Source organism: Oryzias latipes, chromosome 7, assembly GCF_053564925.1.
Source record: "Oryzias latipes strain Hd-rR chromosome 7, Olatipes_Hd-rR_3.1".
In the NCBI taxonomy this organism is placed as follows: domain Eukaryota; kingdom Metazoa; phylum Chordata; class Actinopteri; order Beloniformes; family Adrianichthyidae; genus Oryzias; species Oryzias latipes.
The window spans coordinates 23,412,307-23,438,076 of record NC_136243.1 but is presented as its reverse complement, the minus strand read 5'-3'; the positions used below and the strand labels follow the sequence as shown (position 1 = coordinate 23,438,076).

Sequence of the window (25,770 nt, the reverse complement as noted above, 5' to 3'; positions counted from 1 at the left end):
CAAAGGGTCTTTAACGATGGCACTGCTCACCCACCCACCCCTGACTCACCCTGGTGGAGAGTGTGCCCGCTCCTTGACTGTGCAGTGAACCCATCCCACCCTCCCCTCCCTTCAAGCCTCCGTCTAAACAGCTCTAGGTTTTCCACCTTCTCTTTTCTATCCAGCTTATCCTCGCAGTGCCCTGAGTGTTCCTCTGTGCACTGTGACTTCACCATGATTGATTGCAGTGGGGGTCCTGCACTCCCTCGGTGAGACAGAAAATGGAGTAGGGAAAACAAGGGAGGGTAAGGGAATAATAGGCAATGCAGAGAAGCCTGTAATTCTGTGATTGGTAAAACGTAACATGTCTTGCATGTGGATTCACTCGTTCTTCATTTAAGATTTGCTCCACGTTCATGAAATGCGCTCGTGTGAAAGACAATGAAGATTTTTTACATCAAAATGCAGGTAAGTAAGCAGGCGTGTTGGATAAAAGCTAATTTGGCTGGCAGAAAGCTTTGACTTAGGTGCTGCAGGCAGCTGAGGGCTGAGGGTTGCATGGCACTGACCGCTCCCTGTCTTTCCCCCTCTGTTCCCTGGAGGGTAATAAAGACTGATGACACTGATGCTGTGCCATCCGGCTCCACAGTCTCCACTGCACAACCATTTGCGCCATCATTTATTCCCCCCACTCCCTCTTCTCGCTCTAATTCTGCTTTAATAACCACCAGCTCCATTCATCAGTGTATTGACGGGCATGACAGGCGGTGCGGCACACACTAACTCCCTGCCCTTTACTCGCTCACGGCTGGGGTCAGCATGAGGTCACACAGTCAATAATCACAACACTGCTCACTGTCACCTTGGAGCGACTGCATGCCCTGCATATCTATCGTCACACATGCAGAAGCTCCTCATTTGCAGCTTCGTGAACATTTGCTGTTGTATTAGATGGGCAGTATCAGGGTGCCAAACATTCATGGCCCAAGGATTGTTGCTCCGCATTTGTTCTGAGCATGTGACTGGTGCACAATCAAGAAGATTTACCAGATTATCCCCAAGTTATGAACAAAAGTCTAAAATCATAGAACATCCCAGTTTACTTCTGTATTTCAGAGGATGGGCTTGTTTGGGAGGATCTTTGAATGGGCAGGCATTTTTGTCCAGGTGCAGAGCCTTCTCCTCCTTTAGCATTCACATCTTCATATTCAAAACATGTCCTGTCCTCCTCCAACTCTAGCACAGTTTGCTGCTGTGGCACATTTTTTCTTCATTTCAGCTTGACAGTGACATTTATGTTCATTTGCTCCGTGCAATTGTGAAGCATCTGGAGAGGCCGTTTGCCTTCTCCTCCCTCACCTCTTTCCCTTTTTTTCTCATCCTGTAATGACAAAAATATCAATTCACATTTGCATGCCACAGTGACTAAGCTTTTCACAAAGAAAGGAATTTTTAAAAACACAAATGGGGGGAAAAAAAACACCCCTGCAATTAAACAGAAGTGGAAGATGTGGGAAATTAGATCTACTGATTACAGCACACATGCTAACGAAGGACATGTGCAAAATCATAGGCAGGTTTACTGGAAATGATATTTAGAAACAGTCTGTGATTCTTCTGACTCTTGTAAATGTGCTTTATGGGATGGACTTACACAAAAAAACTCAATGCGGGTATTCCAAGCTTGTGTGGTACCATGATTTATTCCAGTGCTTTGGCACAATTTATAGTCTTATTCAATGGCTCTTTTTACTCACACATACCACCAAAGACAAACACTATAGAAGAAACAAAAGAAACCCGATGAGGCACACTCACAAAGATAAAAAGAACAACCTACATCAGAAAATGGTTATATTCAACTTGCAACACATACATATCTCCACTTGTGGCCCTTGGCGGGCTGAGGCGGCAAGTCAGGGGTGTGGGTGCTCTGTGCTCTAATCTGCAGTGCAGGTCCCATTGGCAAGGATCATTGAGCTAATTAATAATGTGGCACAGAGAGGAATGGCAGTCATTATGGAGCCACGGTTGTGTGTTCTAAGATGCTGTGGGTTTTTGTGTGGCTGTGTGTGAGATTGTGCATGGACTTGTGTGTTACGACGGCATGCACAATAACAGAATCTGCCACACAATCATTTAATTCCTAACTTGTTTCACTGAGAGGGTTAGCAAACATGAAAACATATCAGAGGCACACACTCAAATGCATAGGTGCATGAACACAGAGCACACACACACACAGGATTTTCTGAAGCGATCCTTCAGGTAGACAGGAATTTCTCTCTGTGTCAGCCAAGGTGCAGCAGGATTTCCTTTTCCCCCCACAGCCAAGCCAACTCGAGCAAATAACTATGTGACTTGTAACACTATAACAACACTAAAGTAGACACAGCCGAAGCAGAACATTGCACTGTGGGGCTCTGTATAAAACAGTACTGCACCAGCAGAGCCTATCATTTCCAGTCTGCTGCCATATGTTAGGAGGCACTGTACACATTGCCAATATTTACTATAAGCAAGGGGACCAGAAGGCTAAGAGCACTTAGTTGAGTGAGGCAACCCAATAGCTCAGGCTGGGCTAATGAAAGGAAACAACAGGAGCAATTAGCAATGTAAACAAACAGCTCGCTGAGGCCCCGGTCTCTGGCTTCCCCCCTGACAGCAAAGGGACTGGCAGCCTGGAGTAAGAGATAATTGGGGGAGCTAGGAGCCAAGACAAAATCAATGGCAACGCATGCACGAACCCATGTGATTACTCACCACCGCACATCTGAACTCGTGGGACACTATCATGACGTATCACAGCAGGTCTGATCCTGAAAAGTTCTTTATGAGACTAGAATTTCTGCTTGACCAGCCAGCTGAACTTACAAGTGCAATGGTTAAAACAGGCAGAGTCAAAGAAACACATGGGCACATGCTGACAGCTGATACAACACAGCATATAAGCATTGCACTTTGACCACCAGCCATCCAAGGGCCTAACGACCTTTCTCTCAGTCTAATTGATTTCATCTTGGTGCCATTTATGTGTCTGCCTGTACACTAATGTCTCCTGCCCACTCACTCATTGGGAAGCATCAGCGTCTACAGTGCGACCGTGTGGCTGCAGCCAGCAGACACTCGCACAAAAGCAGCAGGCTTCTATGTCTCCTCCTTTTTCCCGAGTGGAGCCACTGGGCATAGGAGCATCACTAATGCAGTTGGCTGACTGCAACTTGTACTCTGCAGGGCAAATTCTGTTGCAGGCATGAGGCTTCTGGTGTCTAAGTGCTGGCCAAGACCTCAATCAGCACGGTAGACTTTCCTGCAGAGTGTTACAAAAGTCTGCCACACATCCATGACAGGATAAAAATACAAGTTTTGTCATCTGCTTGCACTTTTGTAAAGTTTGAAAATACACTGGCAAAAACAGCAATGTGAGCAGGATGTATAATTAGTTTGCAGACTTCTCTGAGTACGCCACTAAGAAAACAAAGTATATGTCAATGTTCATTTAGCTTTTAGTTTGCATTGTCATGACTGTGGAAATTGTAGGTTATTTAAAGTAACAAGACACAATTATCAATCCATTCAGTGGTTTATAAAAAAGTATGTTTCTCTATCAGGTGATTTTTGGCCTGTAAGCACACTACTGCATCTTTTACTTTATGAAAAACAACTGAGACAAACACTGCTCACCTGCATTATGGGAACTACGGTGGCCCTGAAGTGTAAATCACATCAACAAATCATTCGACACAAAAACATTTTGAAGATCACAATGACAAACAAAATAGCTAAAAAAATATTTGACATCTTCTAAATTTGCTTTTTAGAAAAGAAAACCAAATTCCAGAAACCAAAGCATAGAAAAAAACAAAAAAGATTTCAGGGAACAAAGGTAATTTCCAGAAAACAAATTGAAACGTTAAAAAATGAAACACAATGTCAGAATTCCCACCCTAAGGTCTAACTACTAAAAAACTATATAGTGTGGGACTATCCAGTGCCCTGGATTTTAAAAGCAATACAGACACCATGCACCACTGGCACTTTTATTTAATGACGTCATCGATTTCACAAAATTTAAATCCAATTGAGATGAGCATTTTGCGATGACCATTTATGAAGATAAATGTCTTCTGAAGATAAAAAATTTGTCCAGACGCAATGCATTGTGGTCTATATTTGCCAATCTAGTGAGGATCGATGCACACTGGTTTTTTGCAGAGACTTCTGGATATTTCTAGTGCACTCGATTTTGGAATTGTAGATTTGGACAGCACTACAAAATGGCGAACGCTCTATATAGTGCACTATGTAGTAAGTAGTGAAGGAATTCGGACATAGAGAAATGAGAAACCAGAAAAGTTGGGTATTATGAGACACTGCTGATTGGATTATGAGATCTGGTATGGCTACATGCCAAATAACTTTCAGTTGAAATGTTGCACAAACGTCATCATCCAAAAAACATGTATTTGGGAGACGAAGCAAGAGAAAACCCATGTAGACAAAGGTACAGCAAACTCTAAACAGAAGGAACAAAGCTAGGATGTGCGCCTTAATGCTGTAAGATGAGAATGATAGCCACTACTCCACCATAAAGCCCAATTTCCATTTTGGTCCAAATTTATTCAAATGAGACCACTATGTCATATGTTTTATTAATGATATAACAATTTAAATCCACCTAGTGTCTGTAGAATCCCCTGAACTGATTGTGCCTTTGAACAACTATGAAGAGAGAACCCCCTTCACCTTCAGAACAAGACTTAGTATAGGGGTGTAACGATTCATTTTAACAATGATTCGATTCATATAATAAATTCTGGTCACTGATACGATTCATAGTTGATATTAGTTCAATTTGAACGATCCGTTTCACTGACCTAAAATCCATCCTGGACATCTTTAGCCTAGAATTCAATCAGAGATACCCGAGTACTGAACAGTGCAGGGGAAGTTTTCCAGATTCCTTGTATTTCTTACAAGATAATCTAGTGTTAATTAAACATGTGTACAAACAAACACGTAAACAAGAATGAATGCCATATCCATTCACATTTTAGATTCCTAACGTTCAGCCCACTGGTGTTTTTCCACATAGAAATAATCCAAAGGGAACATTGTTAGAATATCTTACCACACTGCATGGTCACATGTCTTTGTAAAATTCAGTGTTTCCACACATTGGATTGTAATGATGGACTGATCATTTTTTGATGCCATCACATGTGTGTTGTCCACTGTGATGGCTCTTTGTCATTTCTACGTTACAGTAAAATTAATCTACCACGCCTACTAATCTACCACGTCTAAATTGTATTTTCCAGAAGTGATATAATCAAGTTCTTTCATTTTGAAACGATTTTATAATGGTATAGGACAATTTCATTCAATTAACAACTTGCCTCAGACAGACTGATCTGGTTGTACAGTTACAGTCCTACTCGGTAAGGATGTCACTGGGTCAATTCTAGAGAAAGATAGTTAGGAACTGGAGAAATTATATGTATGAAAGTAAAATTAGACTCCACAAAACATAATAATGTAAATGGTAAAGAAGGATATGCCTTCTAGAACAGTAGTTTGACTGAACTTGTGCTTTGGACAATCTTGATCACCCTAAACTAGGCAAGGCAAGGCAAGTTTATTTGTATAGCACAATTCATACACAAAGTAATTCAAGGTGCTTCACAAAACAGAAAAATGCATTAAAATCACAATACATCATAGAAATAATCAACATAAAATTTACTTTAAAAGAAAAGAAAAATAAATAAATTGAAAACTGATTTAAAAATAAAGGAAGGAAAGGAAAGAAAAGTGCAGATAGGACCTTTCAGTCATATACACGGCTAAACAGAAATGTTTTAAGTCTAGATTTGAACATGAACACAGAAGAGGCCTGTCTTACGACTTCAGGGAGGCTGTTCCAGATTTTAGCTGCAGAATATTGAAACGCTGATTCCCCTTGTTTAGTTCTGACTCTGGGAATCAACAGGAGGCCGGCCCCTGAGGTCCTCAGAGTACGAGATGGTTCATATGGCACTAACATGTCAGAGATGTACTTTGGTGCTCGGCCATGGAGAGACTTGTACACAAGCAGAGCTGCTTTGAAGTCTATTCTTTGAGGTACAGGGAGCCAGTGCAGAGACCTGAGCACAGGACTAATGTGATCATACTTCCTGGTTCTGGTCAGGACTCGAGCAGCAGCATTCTGGATGTACTGAAGCTGTTTTACGGCTCGTTTTGAGAGGCCGGTGAGCAGGGCGTTACAGTAGTCTAACCTGCTGGAGACAAATGCATTATTAATGAACTATGTTTGATTAACAGGGTATCAGGGTTGTGCTTTTACATGCATTGCAATTAAAGACACAAGCATAATGCGACAAACTTAAATAATCTTTTCTCTATCTGTGCACTATAAATGTTTTATTCAATTAGTTTAGTAAAATTCTAGTTGCAGTAAAGTTTATTAAAATCAACATCAGGGCCAGTGAATTGTTTTTCCTAATATCTCCAAACCCCCTCTATGTCACAATATGAGCATGTGTTTCATCCTATAATTAAAATCTAAAAATCTCCTATATTAGCAAAACTCAAACACTAAAGGCAGTAACTCAAAAAAAGATTTTACACTGTCATTATTGTTGAGCTCATGCGGAAGCTTAATCTGGATCCAAGAGACTTATTTAATCTTTTATGACTCTGAAAATTGGAGGGAAACATTACATCCATCACTTTCATCAGCTGCATTTTTGATTTAGTGGTCAAATGGATTGATATTGGCTCTATTAGTCCTCATTATTTCTGTAAATTCGGCAGTACCGCCAAGTTGGCTTGGTAGGGATTATGGACCATTATTATTTGAGTGGAGGCAGGAAAGAAGAATGTGTTCAGACTCCAGATAATGTTAATACAGGAGACAGAGCCATGACTGGTGTGCAAAACACTCCCATTCAGTTATACTTAACAACATCCTGTATAAGAGCATCCGTTGGATTGGACAGCCAAATGTCTGGATGCAAGATGATACACACACACAAAAGCAAAACGCATCCCTCCTAAATACCAGTGCATTACTGCCATGGCGCTCATTGACAGAGCTGCCACTCACCACAAAGATAGATGCTCCTTCTGGGACCATTCCAAACCTTGTTCATTATCCCATTTGTATTGCTGATCTAACTACCTTTGAAATCAACTCTGAGGTAGCTACTCTCTAAAAAAGGCAACCATCAGAAACATATTCATATTTTTCCTTTAGCTTATGACCACAGGTTTTTCTCATATTAACATTGGCCAAAACACCATCACTAACCCTGAATCGAAACAACTCCGATTGTTTTTTTTTTCCTACCACGTATCTGCATTATATTTAATCCCCCTACCCCCATCGTTGACATGCCACAAAGATAATTCTTGTTGCTCATTTATGCATATTTCCTTGATTAAAAACATGTAAATGACTGATTTTATACCCCACTTTCTCCCAGCTTTATATTTATCTAAAATAGAATTTCCAATTTGCATTTTCATTTGATTTAAAAAAAAAAAAAACTACAATTTTTCAGCACCCAGACTGTGTGCAACTTTGCATGGCTATAAAAACCCCTCATTCGACTTTGTTTCCACCACAGACAAAACGCACTTCACAGACTCGGCTGCATTTATCACACACTCGCAGCCACGTCGATAGTCGCCTGGCTGAGCAGGCTCATAATGAATTTGAACAGTTGCGCGCCTATAGCAAGATCATTTACTTTATCGGCCCAATAAAAGGAAGTGATAAGATAGTGGATTGCCACTGTAAGAGTATCATCCTGTTATTTATCTCAGCCAGATCTGCAAATGGCAAAGTTCATTCTTCAGCCACAACAGCTTTTATCTAATATCAAAAACAAACATGGCTTATTATCTCATAGGTTTGTGACTCTATGAAGGCCACCGTATTTATATCATGATCATCAACCTGTGCATCTTATTTTTGTGCTAAAAGGTTGGCCTGGCCTCTCTGCATGTTTTCTGCTTCAGGTTCAGGAACGGCTCAGAGAATCCAGGTGCTAATATGATTTAGGCCTGTTCCTCTTATGAAGTTGACCCCTTGTAATTGACACAGACACACTGGCAATTTGATTAGCTCTTCCTATTGCTTGAGGGCATTTGACCGTGGCGTCTTCATTGTCTGATTCATGCATGTAGCTCCACCTATTGGTGATGTCAGGGAATAACGTATAATACAACCTTTTTCCATCTTATACTTTGTGATTTTTAATACTGGAAAAAAATCAAACAGGTAAAATAGCAGACACCCATCTCAGAATGTTTGTAGCATAAAATCATCTATATTGTCAGACACTCTCCTAACATGTATATGAAATCATACATATAATTATATTTTTGTTTCATCATTAAGACTTTATTTTAAAGTCATTGTCTATGTGCTCATAATTTTCAAAGCATATCCACATTTGCAAGCAAGAGCCTCCAGTGAGACTGTGTGTGTGTGTGTGTGTTTGTGTCTGCAACTATCGTCTGTGTTAGCAAGGTCACGTGTCCGATAGAGGAGATCTCCTAATTATTACAAAGAAAACTGATAAGAACCTCTTGAAGCACTTGAAAAAGTTTGCTGGCTTCAAGTACGCTGACATTGGCATCAAACAGGCAGAGATAAGAAATGCAAGCCAAGATGAATGAGAAAACCACACACATATTCACTTGCTGGCAATTCAATGGAACATTCATTCACAACACTGAGTAAGTACAAGCTCAATAGTAAAACAGAGTGTCACATGAAGTGAAAATTACTGTAGATCAATTCATCAAGAGGCGCCATTAAAGCTGCCAAACATCAAAAGCTCTCTGATCACAGCTCATTCTTGAGAGCGACACCAATAGCCTCGTTTATCATATTTGTTTGAGCAAGGAGAGGTGGAGTAAAGGAGAGAGAAAGAGACCAGAGAAAGCACAGAGAGTCAAAGAACGGAAAGTTAACATGAGGGAAACTGAAAAGTGATAAGAGTGTGTGCAGGAAAACCTAATGCAAAAAGTTTTTGAATATATGAAAATTGTTTGGAAAAAAGAAGCAACAGAGATTCTAACACCTCTGTTTTGTGATGGGACACCACCTGGACTGATTCCTGGCCCCAAAGGGCCTGCAAACCAAGCATGCTGGCTCAGAGCTTCACACCTGCACACCAAAAAATGTGCAGAAAGTGCAGTCTCCTCCTCCATCATACTTTTTTCATTACTCCATATCTTACCCTCACCTTTACATGACCTCAAGAGATGTCATTCAGTTCAGTGCAGATTTACTATCGTTTCTCATTTTATTAACATGGGAAATATTTTGGGGGTAGATTTGATTGCTAATTTCTATCCAAATACTCCTTGTAAGAAGACATCTTTAAAGTTTATTCAGCTCGTGATCAAATGGTTTTTATATATCCCCAGGCTCTTGTATTCTCCAAATTGCTTCAATAAATAACTTGTAAGTCTAATTATGCAGCAATTAATTGCAACCAACACGTAATGGCCATCAATCTTGGATCGTGAAAAAAGTATTTTCCAGCACAAGCTGGCAGCCCAAATAAGAAATTTGATTAAATTTTTCAAGCACGTATGGAATTGAGTATGTGCGCCAGTTTGTCATTACTCTGTGCATGCCAGTGTGACTGTGGACATGTGCAAGTGTGCATTTGCCAGTGGAGGTTACAGCCAGATCACAGAAGAGACAGCTCCATCCCAACGACTTGGCTCAGTCTGCTCTCTCCGTCGTCTTGTCCAGTTGCTATGGCAGCAGCAGTGAAGGCTGTATCCATGGCCAAAGGAGGAAGCTGGCATCTCCCAATAACAGACCTCCTGTCCCCTCTCCCCCCGCCAGGCTCATGACCTGCTGGTGAACCTGCCTGGAGGTCGGAGGTCAATGGCTTAGAGCTGCAGAGTGACAGTGAGGGATGATGAGGGAAAGAATGAGAAAGAAACGAGTTACACCACACAGATGGAGAGGAGAGATGAGAAAATGAAAAGATGAGACCAAATTTGATTATTATCAAGAGGTGGGGGTGTGGGTGATTTTGCATTTCAGAAAATGGCTGCTGTTTTGCTCAGTGCATGTAAAATGGAGATGGATTTTCCGGCGTCTCTTCCTCCGTGTGTGTTTTCTGTTGACTGTGCGGGTGTGGGCTGAGGTGAAGGGTGCAAGGGTCTAAGACAAGACGACAGCAAGAAACATGAAGGGGTGAAGGGGCAAGGTAAGATAAACTCACCCACTCTCACTTTTTGTTTATTCTTTCAGTGAATGTGTTTATCTCTGTGTTACACCTGTCCTAGCAAAGTGAAGGTAAAGAGTCTTCAATGTAGAGTTAAAGAAGCTAATATAAATTGGGAAGAGGGCAAGTGAGTTGACCCTTTCCTTCTTCACCTATAAGAGCTCAGACAGTAACAGGTTTGCACGAAGGACAACTTCCTCACCTTTGTGAGTGTGGTTCCTTTTTTCTAGCTGTTAATACGATCTGATGAAGATATTTGTCCAGTCATAAACATGTTCTATCTATTTCAGGTTCACTTACTTTTTTGGGGGGGTCTCTTAATGGAATGATTAATACCATTATTAATAAACATTTTATGCTCATTAAAAAATTAACAAAAATTAACAAAAAAGGCAGCAATACCTTTTATTCAGAGATTGAAGTGTGCTGTATAATCAATCAGATATTTTTTGAAACATTGTTTTTGCTTCAACTTGCTTCAACTATCTTTTCTTAATTTTTGTGTTTGTGTATTTTTTGATTTTGAAACACTTTCTTATATTATTATAAAAAATACTGAAAAGATTTAAAAGAAAAAACATGTGAACTACTGGGTCTTTAGACATTTCGTCATTTGAGTATTTTCATGCAAATGTTGGTTTTAAAAATGTTTTGTGGTTTTCTTTACCTAAATGTGTCTTTTTTGTTTTTTTTTGTTCAATTTTTACATTTGCCTCTGTATTTATATTTTACTCTGCTCCTTTTTTTAAATGTTGCATTTTTATTATATAGTTAGATTTTATATGTGCCATTTCTGATTAGCATGAATTTTCCTTTTTTTTTGGCTTATTTTTTGCTTGTTTTTTGTTAATTTTTGTCTTATTCTTTTTTTTCACCCTGTGTGTTGTGTGTGCATCCCAATGAAAAATGTTTTTTTTTTTCAAACAAGCACCAGCAAGATTCACCCAGTGCTGTGGCTGTGGAACATTATCATCAACCCTGCAGCCATATGGAGCTGGAAGTCACCACTGCTGTCTGACATTGAGGTAAGCCCTGCAGTTTCATTCACTAACACAGTGGCTCCTTTTAATTCTGTGAGAGTAACATTACCCCCCAGTGGCTGATACCAGGTACTGCTCAGAGCTGGGATGCATTACATCAGCCAGGTGCTTTATCAATCTCCATTTTCAACACTTTGAGGCAAAAAAAAAGGTATCAATAATTCCGGTAATTACTTTTGAAGCACAAAAATGTCAATGCAATCGGACACAAGTGTGTAATTTTCATAAGCAAATTTCAAGACCCAGTGGGTTTTGACTGTCTGCCAAGAACCTGCACAGTAGCCGAGGGCAGGGCAAAGGGTGCATGTTTGCTTTCCGCACACTCACTTTAGGCTCTGTGCAGACACTTTACGCAGTCCAGCTCTCTGCTGCATTCTTTTTCTCATGCGTGTACTCCAGATGTTGTGTCCTCTTTGTCACCCCGTTCCTTCGCTTCGCTCTGCTCGGTTCTCCGCCTGGAGACTTGTCATAGTCCCTAACCGCATCAGTAGCACTGCTAGATTGGATATACATGATCTGTTCATCCATCAATGGGGAGAAGGAGGGAAAGAGTAAAAGCAGTCTATTTGTGAAGAGTGAGATAGAGACAGAAGGAATGGTAAGCAAAGAGGCCAAAAAAAAGAAAAGAAAGACAAACTCAAATGATGAAAACAGTCTAACTTATTTTATGTCCGTATCTTTGACGTGGAATAAAACCGCAACATCCTGTTTGTTCTCTATATTGTTATATGACTGGTCACTATTTTAGTCTGTGCAGAACTGAATAGCACACAGTTACACATCTGTGTTGAAAAATTGGCAAAAGTCCTCCTAAAGAGTGCATCTTAGTCTTGAGCAACCTTGCATTTGTTAAAAATTTGGACGATGATGCTGAATCACCCTTCCCTGCACCAATTTTTTTGTTTTTGTGCAAATTATCTATGAATATATCCTCAGGGAGCTTAGCAAACATCTGTGTCCGCACTTTTGTATCTGCAGGTGTTTTAGCATGATTCCAAGTTGAAGATCTTGTTCATCATAGAACGATAAGCCGGTTTGTGAAATACAAGTTATGTTGTCATGGCATCCAGAACTCTTTACACTACATGCTGTGATTTCCTTAGATATTTTTGATTATGAATGAACAGACTGAGGTATTGTTATTTAAAAGTGTAGTCTGAGAGTAAAGATTTTTTTCTATAATTATTTTGAAACAAATGATTAAAGACAAAACAAAATTAAATCAGAGGAGCTCCTGTCATTTCCAGTTGGGATGTTTCCTCCGCTGCTTCAGAAAAAGTATTGCCATGATTTACTTGATAATAAATATTGTGCATAAGGAGGGTTCAGTCTGAGGTTGCCTCTCCATCCCTCTGTAATATTCGCTCCATATCTCTGCAACCCGGTTCTAAATTTCCAGATCTCCCTCTTTACCTTTCTACCTGTATCCCTTTCTCTCCTTACTCTATACTCATTCCCTCTCCTTTCGTGTTTTTCCCAATACCTTTACTTCTGTCTTTTCTTATCTTTCTTTCCATTTTCATCACCCCCTCCACACAGACAAGCACACATACACACATAATCCTGCATCCTTCCATACCTTTCTCTCTGTCCCCACTCCTTTCTTTCTCTCCCTGTGTTCTGATGAATTACCTTCCCCTCCCGGTGAACTCAACCGATAATCCTGGGGAAGCAGTAAAAGACCATCGATCAGCCCTGCAGACAGGCCCACAAGCCACAGCACAGGAACAACACGCTAACAACAAGCCTCTGCACTTGGCTTCCAGTTCACATGTGCTTGTATGTTATAGCATGGTTTTGCATGAATTCAAGACTCTTCATACATATATGAAAATTCCTTCTATAGAATAACTGTCCTGTATTTATTATAATCAAAGAGGCAACTGTCATAATATTCTCCTTGTCTCTTCACACATCTCACTCATTTGTAGCAAAGAGCTAAAGAAAAATCTCTATCATTGCTTATTGTATTTGGCGTGCTAAGTTTAGCCCGATGTGTCATTACCATAATCACCACACAACGGAAGACTTTCTTGTGTGCATCCTCACGTGATCCTTCTGTGATTCATCCTTCATGGAATGTGTGCGGGTGTGCTGCATGCAAGATTGTGTGTGTCTGTGTGTGTGTGTGTGTGTGGCTCCATCAATTTCTGTGTGTTTGCCCTCCAAGCGCTCATGTTTGTCAGCATGTGTGTATAGTCTTTATATATGTATGCAGCATACACAGAGGCCATAAATCATTTGGTATTCTCCAGGCTCATCTTGAAGGGGAAGGCAGAGAATGCACATGATCCTGAGCAAAGCCTGATAGCTTTGAAATTGACCAATTGACTGACTGAAACAATTAATTTTGCAGCATGCATTTATGGCTCGGAAGTCAAGCAATCATTTGTATGCACCAAGCAAGTGAAGACAGCTGGATTGTTTTATAATTTCCACTAATACATGTGGAGCAGAGAGCCAGCTCCTGCTCCAGATTTAGGATAATGCCAAGCTATTGCCCTAACTTAAGATGATATAAAACTCCGGACTGCACAAAGTCACGTATGAAGTTCATTCATCTTCATCCTCCATTTTGCACCGAAAAATAAGCCAACCTGAGTGATTCAGGCCCAATGAAGTCAATGGTCATTATTCTATCTGCTTAAACATGAAAAATGGAGGACTGCTTCAAGTGAATCCCATTCTTTACATGCCATATTACAACACTCTGCTGTTTGCCAGTATGGAGGAACTTGATCATAAAAAGGCAGTTGCTTGGGAAATAAATCTCCCACTTTGACACCCCCCGAACTGCTTTTTACTGAGGAGATCTGCCATTCATATTTTATCTCCCCTTTTGTTTTGGAACTGTTTGCAAACTCTCCTTCACTGCCTTTCTCTTTGCTGCTTTTGTTCCTAATGTACTGGCAAGACTGACTTCATTAAGCCCTGTATGCGGCAAACACATTTATGTACTATATATTCATTTTTTCCTATTTCGTTTTGCTGTGATACACCACAGCACTGCCACCACAGCGGAAAATAGAGCCCCTGCCAAGCTGAAAGCCTTGAGCTCTTTATGGATAAAGTGACACCTTGTGGTAAGAGCTCAGAGCTGCAGTAGCAAAGGAAAAGAACACAAATGCAAAACAAAGGCAGCTGACACGCAGTGCAAGCAGCTGGTTCCCGCCAAAGAACTAGCCTGCAGTTATCAGCAGTTCTGAACTAACAAAAAGAGCTGAATGCAGATGAAAAACAGGGCACGCACAGACACCTACAGCAGTTATCTGAAGCATTTCACAAGCACCAGAAGGCGGTTCTTCCCCTGATTCTCATGATACTTTTGAAATGACTTAATGTGAGGGTGTGTGTGAAAGAGCGGGTGTCCTTGCATGTTTTCCTCAGAGAAACGCCACCACAGACGTTGACAGATCACAGGGGAATGTTCAATTGCAGGTTGTTTCGTCCTGCTGTCATTGGGCTCATCTGTCACAGGGCAGACCTCGCTGGGAGGCAGGGGGAGGCAGTGAAGGGCGTCACTCTACCCAGAGATGATGATCACACCAGAGCGCCTGCCAAGCAGGCTTCTGGCCCTGTCTTGCTCCTGTGGTCCCTTGGAATTTTTTTCCCTCACAGTTGGTTGCAGAGCAATAATATAACAGCTCTAACTGAAAACAGTGTGGACAGCAGGACTGGCGCTAAGAGGGATTTTCCCACTTGAATGCAGTACATTTCTGTGACTCTATTTGTCTAACTTTGCCCATAGTGAAGTGTTGACTGCTCCCAAACTTTGTTGAGATACATTTGGCAACTTGGAGTGTTGTTTTGGCTCAAAGTTGGGAACTCTCCAGCTACAAATGCCACACACAGATGCTGTTCTTCTGAGTCAGCACAGGGCCCTGCAGCAACACAACTGATCAGACTTGCAGCGGAAAGTCAGAGGCAGAACACACTCCAGTAACCTCTGGTGTGTCTCTCCTCTATAAACATTATTGTCCCATTCCTCACTTCTTTCTTGTGTTGAAAAAATGAAAAAGAAAACTCTTAAGTCATTCTTCATTCACTGTTCACACGTGCACCCTCTACAGTCAATGCCAGAAAGTGACTTTGTTGTTACACGAGAAAAGATACACAAACAGGATGGCCAATTACAGCCTAACAGTCATCTATCTGTCAAGCAATTGACAGGAACATAGCAAAGCCAAATATATGACTCCCTCATAAATCAAAGCATCTCACTCTAACTAGCCTGTCTTGTGTGAGTAATTAGCAGTATCATGAAGAAGCATTTTGGCATCCCAAAATCCCATTAGACCATTTTACTTTTGATTTTCCATCACTTTCCTACAAAATCCACACACTCAAATAGCCAAATGTTCCTGAATATTTTAAGCATAAAACTGATTTAGGAGGCACTCACAGAATCGATCATGAAACAGAATCGTTTAATGTTCAAGGAAGGGCCGTGTGATTTGTGGATGTTGAAACAGAGTTCATATTCTACATTTAGAGATTAAAAATAAGGCCCTGTATTTTCATAGTGAGCCCTAACAACCGTGTTCCCCTTGCAGCAGTCCCTTGCAGAGAACTCCATTGCTATTGCAGATGCTTTATGACGGGCAATTTAGCTTCAGCTGCTATCTGAGCCATCTCAGGAACAGCTCAGAATCAAGTGTAATAAAGCAGAGAGGAGAAGTGAGAAAAGAAACTGGGGGTGGGAAGAGAGACACAAGACAATCTTGTCTGCACATCCCCTCTGGTCAAAAGCTTTGGAGGCAGGGTTGTCTTTGGTCACACACAAACACCAGTTCCCCTGCTACTTGGCTTGTGGACTAGGTGTCAATTCCACTATGTTTTCACAGGAGTTCCCAAACAAAGCATAGCGTGGAGGAGAATGCTAATTCAGTATTCTTCAAATGGTCCCGGGTTTCTGTATCTGAAGAACAATTTGAGATTGCAACCTCAAGTGAGCTTTTTGCGAGATAGGCTGCTTTGAGAGTTCAGGTTGAGCATTAGAGCTCAGATTAGGATTGCAGAGCAAGAACATTGTGATAAACACACATTGCGTGCGTGCGTGCTTGCGTGTGTGCGCGCGCAACATTTGGTCCGCCATATTGGTCTGCCTTTGTTGAGTTTGCTGAGCCCCAGGAAATCTCCTGAGACGGGGAGACAGATTTACGCCCTTTTCCCCAAGAGGGCTTTAAAGTCTGGGACATTGGAGCAATGGAAGGGCCAAGAGCACCAAGAGAAGAACAGCTTGATGAGACAGACAGGGAGAGGAGAGGAAAGAAGGGAAGGATGAAACGAAAGAGGACAGATGAAATATGGCGGAGACCGGGGTTGTGATATCGATGGAATGCAACATGGCTGCTATTTTCCTTGCTGCCCTTCACCTTTACTCGCATACCCTCTCTGTCTTGTACCTTATGTCTCTTGCTCTCAACTCATCCCGGCTGCATAGAGGCACACATTTAAGCAGAGGCCATAAATCTGCCAAAGACTGCTGCTGGGATAGAGACACCTAAGACAGGGCCTATGCTGTGTTTGGAGAGAACGCAGATGTACCTGCCTCCAGCGCATCATCTTCGTCCCTCGCCTTAATTTTCTTCCACTCTGTCATTTTATCCTTTCAATCTCTCTTCAGAGTTTTCTGTCTCGTGCTCTTAACCCCTTTCAACCTTAACTCAGGTCACATCTGATCCACTTTGTTTCTAGCCACCCTTTTCTTTGCTCTCCCTTTAAGAATAGGTGTTCCCCAACTTAGGAGGAACAAATCAAATTCCAAGGCTTTGTGAAGCGAGTCAAAGGACTGACAATACTGCAAAAAATGAAGGGGAACACAGCTTTCTCTGTAAAAAAAAGAAGTGCCTTGTGGGGAAATAAAGGAAACATATACAGGGTCTGTGCAACCTGTTAGCAGCAGTTCCTCTGTCTGAAAGCCACCATCCATCATCCTGTGACAGGTCTAACTATGTGCAGAATGACAGTGATAGCTGTATTCACAGTCATTCACCTATACGTTATACGTCTGGCATAAAGACAAACAGGGACATCAGAAAAGAGACAGGAAAAGCTTTGAATACTTTTCATGGTGGCTCATAATGTAAAATGGTGACAGCAGGTGGACGTATTGAGGGGATCCATAAAAGGCATGTTTGTTAGTCCGACAGCATAATGCTGCTGTTTAATTCCGTCTGTACCAGACGTGACAGCCTCCAAACAAACTGCGACTGCAAACACATGCAGCACAAAGCATTAACACTTTTTCCATGACATTATCACAACCAAGACTCTCACAGTCTCTGAGCAAAAAATAACAGGCCATGAACAGGCACACATGCATAAACAGACACTGCCCAAACAGATGTGGCCAGTATGACCTGATTTACAACGAAGTAAACAGTTTTAGTCTCCCATCTCACTCCAACACCTAAACACCTGACAGGGCTCTCATAAATAAGGCTGGCCAGAGACTCCCTGATAATTTACACCGTTTTTATCTGCTAAGCTAACATGTAACAGGTCTCAACTCTATATTTCATCACCTACAGCTTTGCACTAAAAGGAAAAGCTAGACGTGCAAAAGTCTGTCTGTGGGAAGGGGTGAGGGAACTTCAAAAGCTTAAGAGAAAGAATTCGATTTTGAGATGTGGTGTGGATCTGGAGTAATGGGTGCGCATATTGGGTGTGTTTACATGAATGACCCTGGCCCAGGGCAAATCCTAGACTAGCTTAACCACGACCCAGCTTAGATAAAGTCTCATAGACAGGAGTTTGACTTTGGCGTCCATCATCAATCGTCCTTCTGTTGTCTGTTCTCTCTTTCTCTGGCTGAAACTTATCCTTTTCCATTAAGACTGATGGATCAGCAGCTCTCAGATCTCTAAAGCCTCTAAGGTTATAGGTCTTTGCAAACCTTGTACTTTTCTGAAGATAGGAACAAATAGAGAATTTTACACTCATATCTTCCAAGATTTTCCCTAAGCAGGTTGGTCAGGATTGTGGAAATACGTGTATTTGTAATAGATCCGAGTGGAGAAACATTTAAAGTTCAGTTGTTTCGTCAAAATAACAGTTTATTATTTTAAAAAATTTTTTAACTGCTATTCAGTTTTTTCCTACGTTCTATGTAACAGATTGTGTGCTCCCTCTGGTGGATCATTGCTGCAATGACCACTTAATACATTTACCAACTTAACCGTCATTAGAAATTGTATATAAATTGTATACAAATATTTATATTAAGAATGCCCCAATTCTTGGTTTAAAACTGAACCAAATCCTAGGGACAGTCAATCGTTGCATTCCTACTGCACATCAGTGTACCTTTAAAGTTTCAAACCTGTATTTTGCTAAATTCAAGGAGGATTTACTGTTTTATTACATGGCACCAGGCTTTGTATAAAGCAAATGAAAGGTTTTCTTCACTGTTACTTGCTTATTAGAAAATGTAATATATATATACTTAAATATATATATCTTCATTTTTGTTTTTTGTTTTACAATACACAAATCATAAATTGAACCAAAATAAAATCATGACCCAGGTTTAAACCGATTCCTGGGTAAAGTTAACCGTTGCATTCCAAATTCTCCTTTATATATTTATAAATCTAAAAAAGACAACAGTTTATAAAGAGGTGATGTTGTTTTTAACCCAGCTCTGAGGTTAAAAAGGGACACATTTTTCTGTGGTTTTATTTTAACTCAGGAAAAAAGAAAAAATTGGATAAAATTAAACCATTGTAACCCATAAAATTGATATTGCCCAAGAAAGTAACCCAAAAACGTATTTATGTTTTCTTCGAAGCACAAGGTAGTTGCTTTTGCGTGAGATCTTCCAAACATGTCACAACAGCAACATGCCTTCATCAGCTGCATGTGCAGAGGTTCTACGAGTGGGTCCAATGCTTTTAACAGCTGTGTTGCAATAACGCCCATTTTCTGTGATTTTGCATTTTGGTTGTTGAAGCAAAGGTTCATGAGAATACTTAAGGTTTTGATACAAAAATAAAATATAATAATGTCAAAGCCAATTATTTAAATTACCTATCTGCTTTTAATGTATAAAAGCAAAAAAAAGGTAATTAAAACAGTCGAAATCAATTTTAAATACTTACATTGGCAACGTACAGCACATACGAAATAAATGCATCACAAAATACATAAAAAATATTAAATACATTTCCGCTCTATGATACAGCAGCTGTGAGACAGGTGAGTGACGTTGCCTCCTGGTGGAGAAAGTACAACACTGCGGCAGAAACACCACACTTCAAAATCCCTTCTTTGACCTGGTTTCTTGTTGAGCACAGTATTTGTACTAAAAAATATTGCGTTTTATTTCACTAATTTAATGCGTAAAATCTGTGTGTCAAGTCTGTGTGTAGCGCACGTGTTGTTTTTGAAGGAAAGGCGGCTTTTTACTTTGGAATGTCAGTCTAATGCGCATGCGCGTGCCTTTACCGGACAGCGGAGTCACATAAAGCCTGGTAAATTGCACTAGGGCTGTAAAACGGCAATAAAATGACAACAACAGTGCATTAATCCATCACCAGGGAGCGCTGGAGGTACTGTAAAGCGCTCTGGTTGGACTCAGAAATGATTTCTTGGTTTATCAGATCAGGAGTGCAGTCCTGTTCAGTTTGCCAGGGGGCAGTGAGGAGCAGCAAAGCTGCTTCCCTGTGGATCAGCCTCAAATTAATAACTGGTAAGTAGAAAAAAAGCAATAAAATGATGCAGCAATTTTATATTGAATGGTTCATTTCTTTTAATTAAAATTCTGAAATAATGAAGTTGTGCTTTGAGCCATCAGGGGGCAGATAGACACTCCCACCTCTCTGCCCATCTCAAGCCGCTCTCAGCAGCATTTTTCTGTCATGGGCCCTCACGCAGAAGGCAGGCTGCTGGGTTTTGGTGCAGCTCTTTCAGCATACAGCCTCCCCTTTGATTCCCTGTGGTTTGTGCGAAAAAAGAGCTTTATTTAGGAGCACCTGATTTATGTGGGGGAACCAGAAACAGCAGGTGATGAAAATTGCTGGCGCAGTAGGTTGGCTGTGGCCAGGGGGTTCTGGCATGGTTGTAAGTGGGCCCAGTGGGTCACACAGTCATTTCCTGTTTCTTTCCCTCTTAGCTGTCTTTTACCATCTTTCTATCCCAGCCTGCCTTCATCTGCTGCTGCCTTCCTGCCAGCATCACTTCCTCCAATAGGAAACAGATGAGGAGATCAGAGTCGGAGGTGGCCGTGATTTGCCCTTACCATTATCAAGGCAACACATCTGACATACATTTTCACATAGTCTGGGATAAAGTATGCCTTTAAAATGTCATTTTAGACCAGAGCAGTCCTTGTAAAAAAAAAAAAAAAAAAAAAAAAAGACAGGTACTTATTTGACCAGGAAATATTCATTCAGACTTCCCTGTTATGCAGCCAGTGTGCAGGTAATGTTCTGGAGTCTCACGCACAGGTTACTTGTCTGTTATTTTATACATCAGCATTACTTTAGTATTTTATTACTGACATGACAATGCAGTTAAATGATAAGATATCCGTTTTTTTTAAACATGTGTAAAGAAATTCCTTGAACTTCCACTTCCAGATAAAACCGCAAGCCAGCAGCTTTTCCACAAACAACATTCTAAACTGAACCAGGTGTGTGCATACCAGAGGAGAAAGGTCTAAAGTGGAAACACATGACTGGCTCTTTCATTTTCCTCCAACTCTTCTTCTTTAGTTAACCTATGCTTGTTAAAATAATGCATATTGTTGTTAAAAATTCTTTACAAAGTAGTAAAACGAATGTAGGTTGATGCCTGGTGAACACATTTCTACCCAGGCTGCATTTGTGTGGTGTGATCCCAGCGTAAGGGAGGGATGGTAGGGTGGAGTGCACGAGTGATGGAAAGAAAGAGAAACTTGGGGAGTTGGTGGCGGACAGGCTGAAGAGGACAGAGGGGGTTACACTTAGGAGGTGTCTGTGTTGCTGAAAGACGTCTGTTTGGTCTGCTCTGCTTCCCACATCCCACCACCCCCTCCTCCGCCCGCTGAATCACACCGCCTTGCCTGGATTTATTTCTGACCTGCAGTTGAAATGAAGGACTCCGTGTTTAGATGTGAACTGTTTTGACGAATGGGGCTGCACATGTCCTGTAAGTAAAGGCTTGTGTCACTGCTCCTTCAGAAGGCAGACATCTAAGAGCCTTTGTACTTCATCAAGATCCAGTTATGAATCAGCGTGCTGATTCATAACTGCCTCTATCTGCCTCTATTTCACTAAGTTTTATGACAAAAGTGTTTACTGCTAATCAGTGTAATGGACTAGACTAATAGCACTTGAATATGTGTTTAACTTATATATTTCGTGAACCTTTGGAGATGACAGGACCCTTGCAAGCATGGTGGTTGTAATATTGAATTATTAAACCCATTCAAGAACCTGTCAGGAGCCCCTTTATCCTGGTTGGAGTAGCAAATGCGCCTTCCTTTATGTGTTGGATTTGTTATGCAGTGTGGCTTTATTAAGTATTTATCAAGGCTTTATAAGATACTAAAATCCTAATCAGTTCACGCCACCTTCAGTCACTCAGCAGCCCACACTGTAAGCCTGTTTTATTCTGAAGTCTGAGTAAGTCCTGGAATATTGTAGATCCTGGCAAAATGATTCCTTACGGATTTGTTTATGCTGATCTTCCCATCTGCTTTTGAAAGACATTCCATTAGAGAGGATCTGAGGGATTTCTTGGCCTCTATGAACCCTAATCCTTGGAAAAAAAACAGAAGACCTAATTTCCTTTTGCATTCTAAAATGTACATTTTCACAAGTGTTGAGTTTTGCAGATGTGTATTTTTCCTCTCCTCAGTAGAAAATGAGTCGGCCACAGCTGGACCATTACTCCTAACTTGGATTTAAACCCTTTATAGTGTACCTCAAGCGTCTAAAACTGCATTAATATACAGGGTAACATTAGATAGTTTATGTCTCTGCATTATGTCAAGGCTGGCTGTGGCTGGGAGCACAGGCAGGAGAATGTCGTGGTCAGTGGTGGGTCAAAAAGACCATCAGAGCTCAGTCTGGCAGGAAGCCAGCCTCTGTACGTGTCTGCTTTGAATGTAAATGGATTAACTCTCAATGCACATACAGCCAGACTCGGGAAACTCAAGACGACTTTTAACGTGAAAGGCCGCCAATAAGTCGCCATCGTAAATTCAGGGACCCATGCTGTCTGTACTTGCAAGACTCAGTGGCAAGTCTCCCCTGTGAGGGTGGTGCTAAGCGACTGTGATGGGGGAGCAGGTGGGCTCTGCATTGGCTGAGCTCGTCTCTCAAACCCCACAAGATCTTAACGAAGAAGGCTGGAAACTTTGACCTTGCTAATCAACACCTGAAGTATCGTGTAGTGCAGGTAGATTAATGCAGTTTTTCACCCCAAAGCATACTTTGTGGTCTCCCTAAATATGTCTGTTTGCTGTTTTTAAAGTCTCACTCTGATCCATCCAAAAAGCATTTCCAGTGGTCTTTTAAATAGGATTAGGCCCACCCTGATTTCCCATCCTCCCTTTATTTGCACTCTCTCCCATCATCTTACAGCCCCACACAACCCCAGGTTACATTATCAGTGCAACAAAAATGGCGAGCAACATTGGAGCTATTCAGCTATACAGTTTTGAGCCAGATTCCGGCTCAGATGAGGAAAATGAAGACGTACATGGATTTATTTGTCTGTGAGTGGATGTATCTGAATAGAATGGAGCAAATTGTTAACACCTATGAAACAGCTACAGAACACACTTTGTCAAACAGCATTTTTTAATCTACTTCTGATTCACCATGATTTGAATAAAGAAATACTTAGAAACGTTATTTACATTTTTTTTTAATAATTTTCTTTATATACGTCCTTCATCATGGGGAAACGCCACAAGACCATGTTAAAAACACTAAAAACACCATTTTCATTGGAGTAGATTTTTAAACGCAGAATGGGTTGATTTAGAACTTTCCGTCACAAGGGAGGCCCATGTGGTAACATCCATTTTCTGTAAATTGCTTTTAAGTGAGCAACTTAGGCTTGTCTAATGCAAATTCTCTCGTGGCAAAGAGCTGTAGAGTGGTGCTCAAACAGCGTGCATCGAAAGTCTCAATCACAAAGCGTCATTTAACAGCAGGGGACAACAAACTAATCTTGCAGGAGATCTTATACTACCAATTTAAAATCAATAAAGACACATTACGTTTTTTAGAACCAATACTAGAGCTTTGCTGTAAATAAGGGCTCGGTTTTGAAGCACACACAGTTGTCGCCTGCCTGCCTCTGTGGGGGATCATTTCAAAACCACTGATGGATTTGGAGCCAATTCCATTGCTACATTTCACCAAACATTTTGACACTAATATACACAATTTTTTCAAATTATTTTGTTGTTGGGCTGCAAGCAGTTGGGTATAATTATGCCAATGGGTAATTTTTAGTCATGTATTGATGAAGCGACATAAAAGATCATTAGCTGCATGGTTTTAAATAGTTCAAAGGAAGTTAAGTGGCATCTTTTTAAGAAAAAAGGTCATTTGTAATCCTGTTATCCTCTCCTGCTAAATGAAACGCTGTGTTGTGGTATTCTATGATTTTCTGTCTCTGATCATTGCAGACTCAGTTAATGCCTTCGGTTGTATTTTTTTAAACTCTCCCTCGCTCTGCAAATTAATTTATGGTCTAATTACAAGACAAGCCTCCACATATGAAAGAACACAAATCATTGGTCCTCACTAAATGGCAGAAACATGGTGCAGGATAATTGAAAATGTAGAGGTGGATCAATATTTAGATGCCCAAGGTTACGTGAAGTGTGACACCAAAATTAACATGGAAATATGATGCATTACATCTGTGGGCAAATTGGTTTATGTGAGGGTGAATGAGTAGGGACTTTGAAAACGAGCAGCTCTGATTTCTGGCCACACCCACGCAGTCCAAATGTTGCAGACGTGTACTGCTGCAGTTGCACGTGCTCTCTCTCATGCACTATGTTTCACTGTTAGTGGAGTGTTGTGTCGGTCCTGAAGTCTCTTTTTATGACACGGTGTACCAGGAAAACTCAAATCCCGACTGTGTCCCGGTGCATCAGTGGCCCAACCCCTCACCTTTCTAGCATTTACATCTGGCCTGTTAAAAAATGAAATCAGCTTGTGGAGGGCAAGCATTTGCATTTGCATTTTATTGGAAGAACAGAGATTTAGAGCAGAGGATATATCAGCTCTGAGCAGACAGAATTAGTTAACAATGCATTACCTGCCTTTTATGGCAGCTATAACTCTTCCCCCCCTGGTGGGGAGAGGAGATGAAGGAAGGAGTGTGGAGGTGGTGGGGGGTATCGAAGGGGAAACACAGCCAGCAGAAGGTTGGTGGTGGGAGCTGCAGCACATAAGTAGGGGGGGGGGGGGGGTATTGGAACCCAGAAGGTTTGTCTGTGGAGCTTTACTGCTCATTTAGTGTGATAGCTGCACAAATTAGAGCTTCACGCTGCAATCACCTTCACACAGATCAGTGCTCTGTGCTGGGAGATGACAGGCCGAACGTCACTGCAGACATTTTTATCCGATTGCAACAAGAAAAAAGAGAGATGCAGCTGTCGGGCAGCTGTGCTCACATGATCACAGCAAAGAATGCAACACCAGATTCCACCTCACTGTGATACTCAAGACTTCCAAAAAGACTCTGAACAAAATTAACGGGTGTAAGAGTTTGCATAACCCGTTGCACATATTTGTTGTTTTTGTGGTATCCTTGAACAAGCTATATTTTTTAGTAGACCCTCTGCGGCAGTCCCTTTCTCACCCAAGCTGCACAGTGGCTCCCCCAACGCTCATTAGGTGTAATGTGCAGCATAAAGACCCACCTCTGCTGTGCGTAATACCCCAAGGAACTAATTTGTACAAGAAGGTACAGGTAAAGGGGAATTTTCTTTTCTGACTTTTGATTGTTGCAAATAACTAAATACATTTACAGCAACACATAATCACCACTGAGACAACTATTTCCAACACAAGTGTCTAAGAAAATAACCAGTGAAACCGCAATGCAATGAATCGACTCTGTTCTGAAAAGCCAACACCTCCCAGGTAAACGTGCCACCAACTGCTCCCAGTTGATTCTTCCCAGGTACAGCACATTCCTCTCTATCTGCACAAACCACATTTTCTTCAGAGCTTTAACCCCAGTGATGCTTCGCTCTGTATTCCCACAGATAACATACCAGGAATGAGTCTACATCTGTGCTTGCCACACATGGCTTTGGCTGAGCTCCAATGAGCACCGCAGTGGTTTCCCATCCAAACCCACTGGCCTGCGTTTGTCAGTGGAGAGCTCCAGGCTGGATACAACAGCTCGCTGCTCCCCTCCTTTCACCCAGCTTAATGGTCCCAGGGGCTGGATATTTACTACTGACCTTTGCATTCCATTTGCAGAGTAAAAGCTCTTTTGTGAGGAAAATTCCATCATTTTCAACGTAA

At 41.2% G+C, this 25,770-nt stretch overlaps 1 long non-coding RNA gene across 1 annotated transcript; it reads left to right on the top strand.

Annotated features, from left to right (window-relative positions):
- The first annotated feature begins 10,084 nt into the window (after window positions 1–10,084).
- LOC144994106 (uncharacterized) lies at window positions 10,085–25,671 on the top strand. The gene is made up of 3 exons (XR_013657509.1): window positions 10,085–10,223; window positions 11,170–11,266; window positions 25,506–25,671. It is a non-coding gene; the product is annotated as an uncharacterized LOC144994106 (long non-coding RNA).
- Window positions 25,672–25,770: the final 99 nt, after the last annotated feature.